Below are 10,047 nucleotides of genomic sequence, written 5' to 3' on the forward strand. Positions count from 1 at the left end.
TTGTTATGGTGGTGCTAGTTTCCATCCTAGAATAAGGCAAAGGCAGCCATATTTGAGGACTATAGATTAGTAAGTTACCCTTCAGATACAGTTAAAGTGGTACTTAGGATGATCAATAAGAAGATGGAGAGGAAGGAAAATGATTACTTAAGGTATGAATAGTTTGTTCCAGGACAGGGAAAGGTACATGCGATGATACCTGAGCAGTAATGAACTCACTAATAGGGAGGAAAAAAGTACAATCGGAATATATTTGTTTGTTTCATATATTCATGTTGAGAAGGGGTTTAAAAAAGTAAATTGGGCAGAAATAATTTACATCCAAAGAAGATGGGAGTATATTGATGGGATAGGTGACTTATCTATCACCTGCACACATCTCAGATTTCTCAAGTGCATTTTGCAGGTGGATAGACGGGATTGGCAGTGTTAGAAAGCAGTTTGAGACAGGGGTATCCATTATAACCTGTGTTCTTCAATATCTCTCACAGGAAATGATTGAAGAGGCATGATAAGACATGGGGATAGGGATGAAGGTCAGTGGAGAAGTCATCAAATCAGGTCTACAGATGATCAAGCTTTGGTTTGCTAGTCATCCAAGAAGTTGCAAGATTTGCTGAACAACTTAGAAAATCAGTGTCGTAGGTATACGATGAAAATCGCTGTTAACTCATTTAAGGTCTTGAGATTTTAAAAAAAGAAGAAAGCTAAATTAAATGATAAAAAAGGAGGACAAAAACCAGAGCAGGTGGATCAGTTTACCTGGCTAGGATGTTTTGGGCCAAGCAGATCAAAGTTGTAGGGATATAAGAAGAAGAGTTGGATTGAGCAAAGAAATTTTCACAAGGAGGGAATCGATGACAAAGACATTTTGATCCATCTTTAGTATTGATTATCAACATTATCCACATTTTGTAATTATAACAATCGGCCACATATGACAAGATATCATTGTAATCCCTAGTGATAATTACTTAAGGAAATAATAATGACAAATATTAAATAGATTCCCCATCCTCCCAAGGCCAAATGCTCCACCCCTTTGCCTTGCTTTGTGACATAACTAATATAAAAGAATTATTCATTCATCCAATTTTATTTCTGTGGCTTCAAAGTAAAATGGAAATAATAAAACATAAATATTACTCAGTAGATATTGGCATAATGCAATGAGTAAAATAGATAATGGAATAATTAGCTTGACAAATTTGATCTTTTTGTGGATCATTGGAACAGTTTTGTGAATATAATAATGTTATTTTTTAAAGTTAAAGTAAATGTTTTCAAATAGTTATTTATTTATGGTGGAACAATTATACATATTATAATCAAGGTTATAGGGAAAAAATATGTCTCATTATTTAGGCCGTGAGTTCATTATGAAATTATTGATTAATAGTAACACTCTAAACCAAATATTATGAAAATGGTCATGTTTCAAAATATTATTGGCATCTGCTTGAGAAAAACCTTACATAATCCTTGGTGATCAAATTGAAATAATAATTCATAATGTTTGCAGTAACTCAAAGAAAAACTTAAATTAGTTCCAAAAACATTTTTAAGCTTATTGTCTACATCTACATAATACCCCGCAAGCCGCAGCAAGGGCGTGTGGCGGGGGGTGTTAGGTCACCAACCGTAAAAGAATAACCCCACATGCAAAACAACAACATGGAAAATTAGACCCACAGCAGCGCACACTTTCATGCAAAAATCCCTTCATCCAACACTCATGCAAACACATATACCATAAACCAACAAACAACTGCACCCCAGCATGCAGCATGAAAGCCATCCAGCAACATGCAAGCCAGGACACAACAAGCAAGAATGAAAAACTCCACCATCATATGAACATGCAACACAAAACACTCTACCCCCTGAGGAGACTGTGAAAGACAGCGAATTTAACCCAACATTGCAGGTAGCAGGAATTTCCCCCCGCAGAGAGAGATGAGGGATTGAAAGGGAGACTTTAAAACAGATGAACAGAGCATTAATGAGGTCATTCAGAAAGAATGGGTTAAGATAACAAACACAGGAGGTTAGTGAAAGAGCAAATATTCAAGTAGAACTAATTATTCCCTAGATGCTGAGGGTGGCAAGTGGAATTTTTGCTATCTATAACCCTGCTATGAACATCTATGGAGGATACGAACAGGCAAGGGTTGCGGTGAGGTGGGATTTCCACCAGGTGAGGCTTAGAGTTGCCAAAGTTTCAATGGCTAACTCCATCAGAACATTGAAGACAATGGCAGACTTAGCCATTGAAATATCAGTAACTTAAACCCTGGCTCAGTGGAAAATATGCAAAGACTTCACCACAATCATACACTAGGAAAACACCTAATCTTACAGACAAGGACTGTATGGTTTTATATTAAATTGCTTCATCAAAATAAATTTATAAATATAAAAAACCTTCATGGACAGAACTATGATAATAAGGCCAATATGAAAAGAGAATTCATTGAGCTTCAACAAAAAAATCTTAGATATGCACTCTAAAACGTTTTTCGTTCCTTGTTTAGCTCACTCACACAATGGACTTAGTGATTAATGATACTGCAATTAGGCATTTTAAACAGGTAATTCTTTTAATATTCATTCAATTATTTAGTTGTAATTCAATAACTTTACTATTTTTTCTCTGTCTATGAAACCCTGGAATATTATTGATCATTATTTGAAAACATTACCCAATATGAGATTGGAAAATAAACTCAAAGCTTACTTGGAGTCAATAATCCCATAGTTGGAGAGACCAGAAAAGAAAAACATTTGGAAAGTCTGGTCTAGAGAAGGGAAATAAAAGAGGGGAAATACTTTTGGCATTCTGTGGACAATACATACAAATAAGTGACAACAAACACCATATTTCAGAACTACCTTTGAAGATAATGTATACTTCTATACACGTAAAAGAAGATTCTAAATTGACTGTATACTCACGAAGCAAAGATAAGGGAATTTAATAAAAGACTGAAAAGCTATCTAGAGGCAGATAAGGACAATGACCCCAATTTAGTGCTTATGAATCTGTAATTCAAGAAGTTGAAAAAGAGAATTTCAAATCAATCTGAGTTATACCAATTTAAGGAAACAGCCATTTTCAGTAGAAATTGGAACTGGCTATGGAAAAAATAACATCAAAGAATCAATTTAAGAAAGATGGCTGGAAATGAAGATTGGACTTCAGCCTAGACTTTAGGATAGAAGCCATAAGTAAAACTGTATGCTGAAAGTAGCCAGTTCAAAGGAAACTGTCGATAACTGACCATATGTTGGGTGTAATAGAAAAGAGAAGGCAGGAAAATTAAAGGACTAAGGAAGAAGAGATATGCTACAAAAGGTTGAGGAATTAAATCAGTTGAAAAGGGAGAAGAGCCAGAGGATAATGTATGAAGAGCCTGTGTGAGGAAGTGTAGTGTGATCTTGCCCAGAAAAAATTTAAAGCAGCTTACAGTGCCACGAGAAAAATTTTAATGAATGCAAAGCAAATATTGATATTATTCAGGATAGTTATGGTGAAATTTGTGATGAAGATAAAGATAAAGTCAAGAGATGGAAAGATGTTTGGAGAATCTTTATGATGAAAAAGAAATGCATGCAAGAACACTGGAAGAAGAGATTGTTAATGTTGGCAATGATGACAAAGGATACTATATTTTTAGATCTGAATTTGATAATGCAGTAAAGAACTCAAGCCATAAACAAGATATCAGTGTTAGAAGATATGCCCTCAGAACTAACACAAAATTCAGTAAATAAAGGTTACACTTTCATACAACCTAGTATGTGTTATGTACCTATATGTGAGGAGTGAAATATTGATGGAATCTCAGAACAGTGTAACTATTCTTACACTAAAAAATAAAAAGGCAGAAATATGTGAAAACTTTACATTGATATTTCTAGTGTGAATAATATGCTGAAGAATTGAAGAGAATATAGAGTAGTATTTAAGTGAGGATGACCTTGGATTTAGAAGAAGTATAGGAGCAAGATAAGCTATTCTTGCTCTCAAACACAATGTAGAATAGAGAATATAGAGAGATCAATTGACTAACATGTATATCCTATTCCTTTGTCTGAAGAAAGCTTTTGAAAATACAGACTGTAATATGACGCCACATACCCTAAAGGATGTTGTAATGAACTGCAATGACAAGAGATTGATGCTCACCATGTATAGATATCAGACAGTAATTATTACATGCCGTGAAAGCAGGAAATAAGCTGAAATAAAGATAGAAGTAAAGCGGAGTTGCTCATTATTTCCATTGATATTTGATCCAATGTTTTCTGAGAAGGCTACCAGTAAGATCAAGGTAATGAGAAGGGTTGGTCTACAAACTCAAGTATAGAGGATAAATATGCTGTGATTTGTAGGAAACATAGTAATACTGGTAGAGACAAAATAAGACCTTACATACAAGAACATTAGTCAATATGGTGGAGGGCAATACAACCTAAAGATAAACAATATTAAAACTAAGATAATTGTTGTAGTTGATCAGAGAAGAAAGTCTCCAAGTAAGATTAAGCTAGAACACAGAATTAAGGAATAGTTTTTTTTCTGTTTAAGCAGCACTGATTGGTAATAAAAGAACCAATAGGAATATACTCATAGTAAGCAGAATAGGATTGATAAAAGAAGGCTTTCTATCAAAAGCAACCACTAACAGTACTAGCATAGACTAGAGGGTGTAATTCAATGAGAATTATATATGGAATCTACTTTTCTATGAATATGAGACTTGGATGATAAGACAAGCAGAGAAAAGGTGATTGGAAATGATGGAAATATGCTGCTACAGAAGAATCCTGATAATATAATGGATAGAAAGGAACAAATGAAGAAACACTTCAAACAGTAGATGAAGAGATAAGCCTATAGAGGACAATTACAAGACAAAGAGATGTACTGATTGTACATATTCTGAGGCACAATAGTTGACTGAAGATCATAAATAAGGGGAACATGGAAGGGGAAAACTCTAGAGGAAGGATAAAATATGATAAGTATGTGATGAAAATTGTTGGAGCAAAAGGTTGTGTCACTGTGTGTGTGGCACTATATTTTGAGTTCAATGAATTTCATTAGAAAATGTCATAGTGACTTGATGTGAAATTAAATTAAGCTCTTAGAAATTTAAAGAAGCTTCAAGTTTACTTGAATAATTTCAGGCCAGATAAATCACTTGAATGGATCATGAAAAAAGCTGAATAAATAAACATTGAACCAGAATCTTCTTATCATGTAGATGTGAAGATGAAAAAGATACTTGTAGTATGAATTGAAATACAAAGGCACAAGAGATACAAACTTTAAATGGCTGAAGAAATGTAACTTTTGAAGAAGTAAAATAATATGTCCAAGGTTATATTTTAAATAAGTATTTTATTGGATTGGAATAAGAGTGAAATCCTACTACAGCAAATATTTACATGGAAAAGTAATAGATGATATGAAGGATGACTCTCAATTTGAGTAATTAAAATCTTTAAAATGCTTCTGGATAAAAAATAACAGTAAATTTTTCAATCACATAACACCAAATTTTATTTAGAAAAATGCTTTAATGGATTCATTTCTATGTAAAGCTACATATCTCATTAATGATTTGTCGCTTCTGGTTACAGTTGCTCCTACAAAAAGAGTTTTTTCCTCTTTAGGAACTCATTATATATATATACATATATATATATATATATATATTTTTTTTTTTTTTTTTAAGGTAATTTACCGGTTAAGGTAGGTTTTTGGATGGACACAACTACCAAACAAATATTTTATTACTCCTAACAAAACACAAAATCCATCATCCTACTCAATATCAGGTCCCTCTTCATCTCTGAGTACTTTCTTCCTCCCTTCATCCCGTCCAACATCCCTATCCTATTCCTTCCCTTTCCTCTTTTGCCCAACATTCTACCCTCTATCACAGTCTTCAACATCCCACTGCCGGTCAACACCCCCTTCATCCACTTTTCCTGCCTCCATAGGATTACTCCCAACAAACCCTTCTCTTCGCCCACCATACCAAGTACTTCCTCATTTGTTTTCTTCTCTTTCCATTTCACCTTCTCCATTCTTCTCCACGCCCACATTTCAAAAGCCTCCAGTCTACGTCTATCCTCCTGCTTCAATTACCACGTTTCCGCACCGTACATAGCTAGGCTCCATATCAAAGTTTTTACGAGTCTTTTCTTAACATCCTTACTCAAAGTCCCCGTCATCAACTCCCTCCTCCTTGTGAAAGCCTCTTTTCCTACTGCAATTCTTCTCCTTATGTCTCTACATACTAATTTTACTGTGTTGGTCCAAAACACTACCGAGATACGTAAACTGTTCTACCTGCTCTAGTTTTTGCCCTCCTATTTTAATGTTAAGCTTGGCCTTTTTCTTTCTAGAAAATCGCATAACCTTTGTTTTATTAATATTGATTCTAATCCCATACCTGTCGCAATGAATTTCCAATTCACTCAGCAATGCTTGCAGCCCCTTGGCTGACTGACAAACTAAAGCTTGGTTATCAGCAAACCTAACTGATTTTACGAATTCCCCGCCCGCTTTCATTCCTACCTCGAGTTCTTCCCATGCCTCTTTGATCATTTCCTCTGCATACAGGTTGAACAGCAACGGTGATAATGGGCAACCCTGCCTTACACCCCTTCCTAAAACTGCCCATCCTGACTTCTTGTGTCCCACCCGCACCTGAGCAGTCTGAGACATTTACAGGTTGCGGATTAGCCTCCTTTCCCTCCAATCTATTCCTATATTCTGCAGAATACTCATTAGTTTTTCCCAATTCACTCTATCAAACACTTTTTCGAAATCTACGAAACAGGCAAATACCTCCTGGTTGTGTTCTATATTCCTCTCGATTAATAATCTCATTACTGCAATGGCATCACGCGTACCTCTCCCCTTCCTAAACCCAAACTGATTATCCCCTAAGTAATCATTTGCCCTACTCTCTATCCTTTTGTTTATGATCCTGAGAACAACTTTAGCTGCGTGGGATATCAAACTAATGTCCTATAGTCCTCACATGACGTGGCCTTTACCTTTTTCGGAATAGGAACTGAAACTGATCTCACAAAGTCTTCCGGCCAGATTCCTTCCTCATAAATACTACGGATCAGCCCATATAGCCTCTTCCTCCCACATTTTCCTAAGCATTTTAAAAGTTCCACGGGAATGTTATCTACCCCCATGGCCTTATTTAGTTTCATCTCCCTTAATGTCCTTTCTATCTCATTGTCTAGCACACCTGGACCTAAGCTGTCTTCCTCTACGTCATTTTCTTTTTCAATGTCTAACTTTGTTGGTCAGAGTTCTTTACTATACAGTTCTTCTATATACTCCTTCCATCTCTCTCGGATCTTTCCTGCGTCAACTATTACCTTACCCACCGTATCTCTAACTGTTAGCATAGCTCTTCCTTTCTTACTTCCCGATAACGATTTAACTTTGCTGTACAGCGCACCGATTTCACCCTTCCTCTGTAGACTTTCCATATCCTCGCACTGCGTCTTCCACCATGCTTCTTTTGCTTTATTTGTTGCCCGCCTCAATTTATTGTTCAATTCTTTGTACTTCATTTTGCCTAATTCTGTATTTATATTCTTCCATTTTCGCCGCTCATCCATCTTTGTAATCATCTCATCCGTGATCCATGGTTTCCTAGTCCTTTTAGCGTTAATGGTTCCAATAGTGTCTTTTGCGGCTTTAGACAACCCTTTCTTGATCATTTCCCATTTTTCTTCGATAGTAGTTAGCTCTTTACCTGTCTGCATGATTTCCTCTACCGCCTGTTTGTATTCCTTCCTTTTCAAACCATTTAATGCTTCTACATTCCATTTTCTAACTCGCCGCCCCTGCCTTATCTTTTTGAAACGTACGCTACATTTCATAACAACCAAATTGTGGTCTGAGTCCGCATCCGCTCCCGGGAAGCTGTGGGAATTTATCACACTGTTCCTAAACTTGTGTCTAACCAGGATATAATCTAGCTGATATCTTCCTGAGTCACCTGGCATTTTCCATGTATACCTGCCTCTTTTGTGGTGTCTAAACCAAGTGTTGGTGATGACTAACCCCTGTCTCCTGCAGAACTCAACTGCTTTCTCCCCGCGGTCATTCCTCGTGCCTAAACCGTAGTCCCCCGCCTCATCACCATCTCTTCCTTCGCCTACCGTCGCATTCATGTCCCCCATCACTATCAAATGTTTCCCTGCTGGAACACACGCGATCATGTCCTCTAACTGATCGTATATCTTATCGACCTCTTCTTCCTTATGGTTGCTCGGTGGCATGTATACCTGAATAATAACTAAGTTCGTCGGTTCTGCTTTTATCTCCACTAGTAGTATTCTATCCGTTACCTGCTCTATGTTGACTACGCTTCTTCCTACCTCTTCATTTAATACTATGGCAACCCCTTGTTGGCTCTCGTCCCCACCGCTGTTATTATTCTATAATCCCCGCTATCTTTCCATCTCACCTCGCATAGACCTAAAATATCTATATTTCCCCTTTCCATCTCTCGCTTAACATTCTCCAATTTCCCTGTCCTCATCATTGTCCTAACATTCCACGTTCCTATTCTAACTAATTTGGTCTTCTTCTCCTGCGTCTTCTGCCCTGCTGCTGCTGGTTTTCCCTTGCAAGGGTTTTGTGGGATGACGACCGCGGAAGCCTTGCCTCCCCCGCTGCCGGGCACGACACACGGCCATGGTAGAATGCATGGAAATGGTTAAAATGTAGAAAATAAAGTAATTTGGGTTTGATGCAACTGAAGGGAGCATGGGCCATGTAAACTAATTTTAAACTTCAATAGAAAGCCGTAAGTTGAAAAATTCCATTGCCAGCACTCATTACTAGATAAGCGCAATCATTCCTACATGCAAAATTGTCTATTTGGAAATATCCATTGACACTATGAGTAATTCAGTACATCTGTTGCTGGATTTGGTTACAAAACTTAAGAGATATATCAAATTAACTCCATAATGCTCCTATAAGAATTAGCAAATAAAGCGCTGTATATGTTTCATGGATATTATATATTCTCTTCCTTCTATGATACGTCATTAAGGAAACCTTCAGGAGAGGAGCCAAAGGTTAGCCAAAGAGGAGCTACGACAGAACTCCATTTCAGCCCCTCTTCATTAGAAGGTATAGGGGCCGTGGTTCCAATTAAGGTAGTGTGAGCAAGGGATTGAAGTCATTTTCAATCCACACAAGGATGGAATGTCAAAGAGAACCAAAATAAGGTGGCAGTAAAGTGAATAATGTTCAAATTTTGTAACAGCTCCTTAGGTGAGGCATTGAGGTTTTGCATTATCAGATAAAATTTAATTTTAAGATTGTTTATTTCATTGGATGTTTCTTTTTTCATAATAAAGATGATAGATGAATGTTTCAAGGGGATGTAGTGGACTTTTTTTAGTTGTGCTTTGTGGTAACTATTCATTTCATTTTGGTTGTGTACATTTCCTGTATTATTTATGAAGAGTTAGATATCTATTAAAGAGTAAATAATATCTACTTTAAGTAGAGAGATATTTAAATATGTCACTTGCAAGTAAATTGCTATTTTGATAAGGGTAATTAAACACTAGGGATGGAGAAGCTTAATTGGATGGAGGAAGAGATGTCAAAGGTAGGGAGGAAGCTCAATTAGGGTTAATTTGTATTGAACCAAGTAATGGATGCACTGTTGATTAATGGAATATTCATTATTTTCATGCTGAAGATGCACATTTTTTTGTGGATTTGTATTAGGCTTAATTCGTATATTATATAAGGAGATATGTAGATTTATCCAATGGGAAGTCAAAGGAGTAATAAATGAAATAAACAAGTTAAATAGTCAAGATTAGTGGTGGCTCATAGAAGTTAATATAAGCTGATATTCATCTAGTGGGGGAAATGGAGACACAAGTGAGTTACCAGTGATTGGTATATTTATGAGAGGAAGTAAAAACGTGGGGTATCCCCAGATTAGTGTGTGTGAGTATTGCTGTAAATTT

The sequence above is a fragment of the Hetaerina americana genome, unplaced genomic scaffold, assembly GCF_022747635.1.
Source record: "Hetaerina americana unplaced genomic scaffold, ioHetAmer1.1.p SCAF_4, whole genome shotgun sequence".
Taxonomy (NCBI): Eukaryota; Metazoa; Arthropoda; class Insecta; order Odonata; family Calopterygidae; genus Hetaerina; species Hetaerina americana.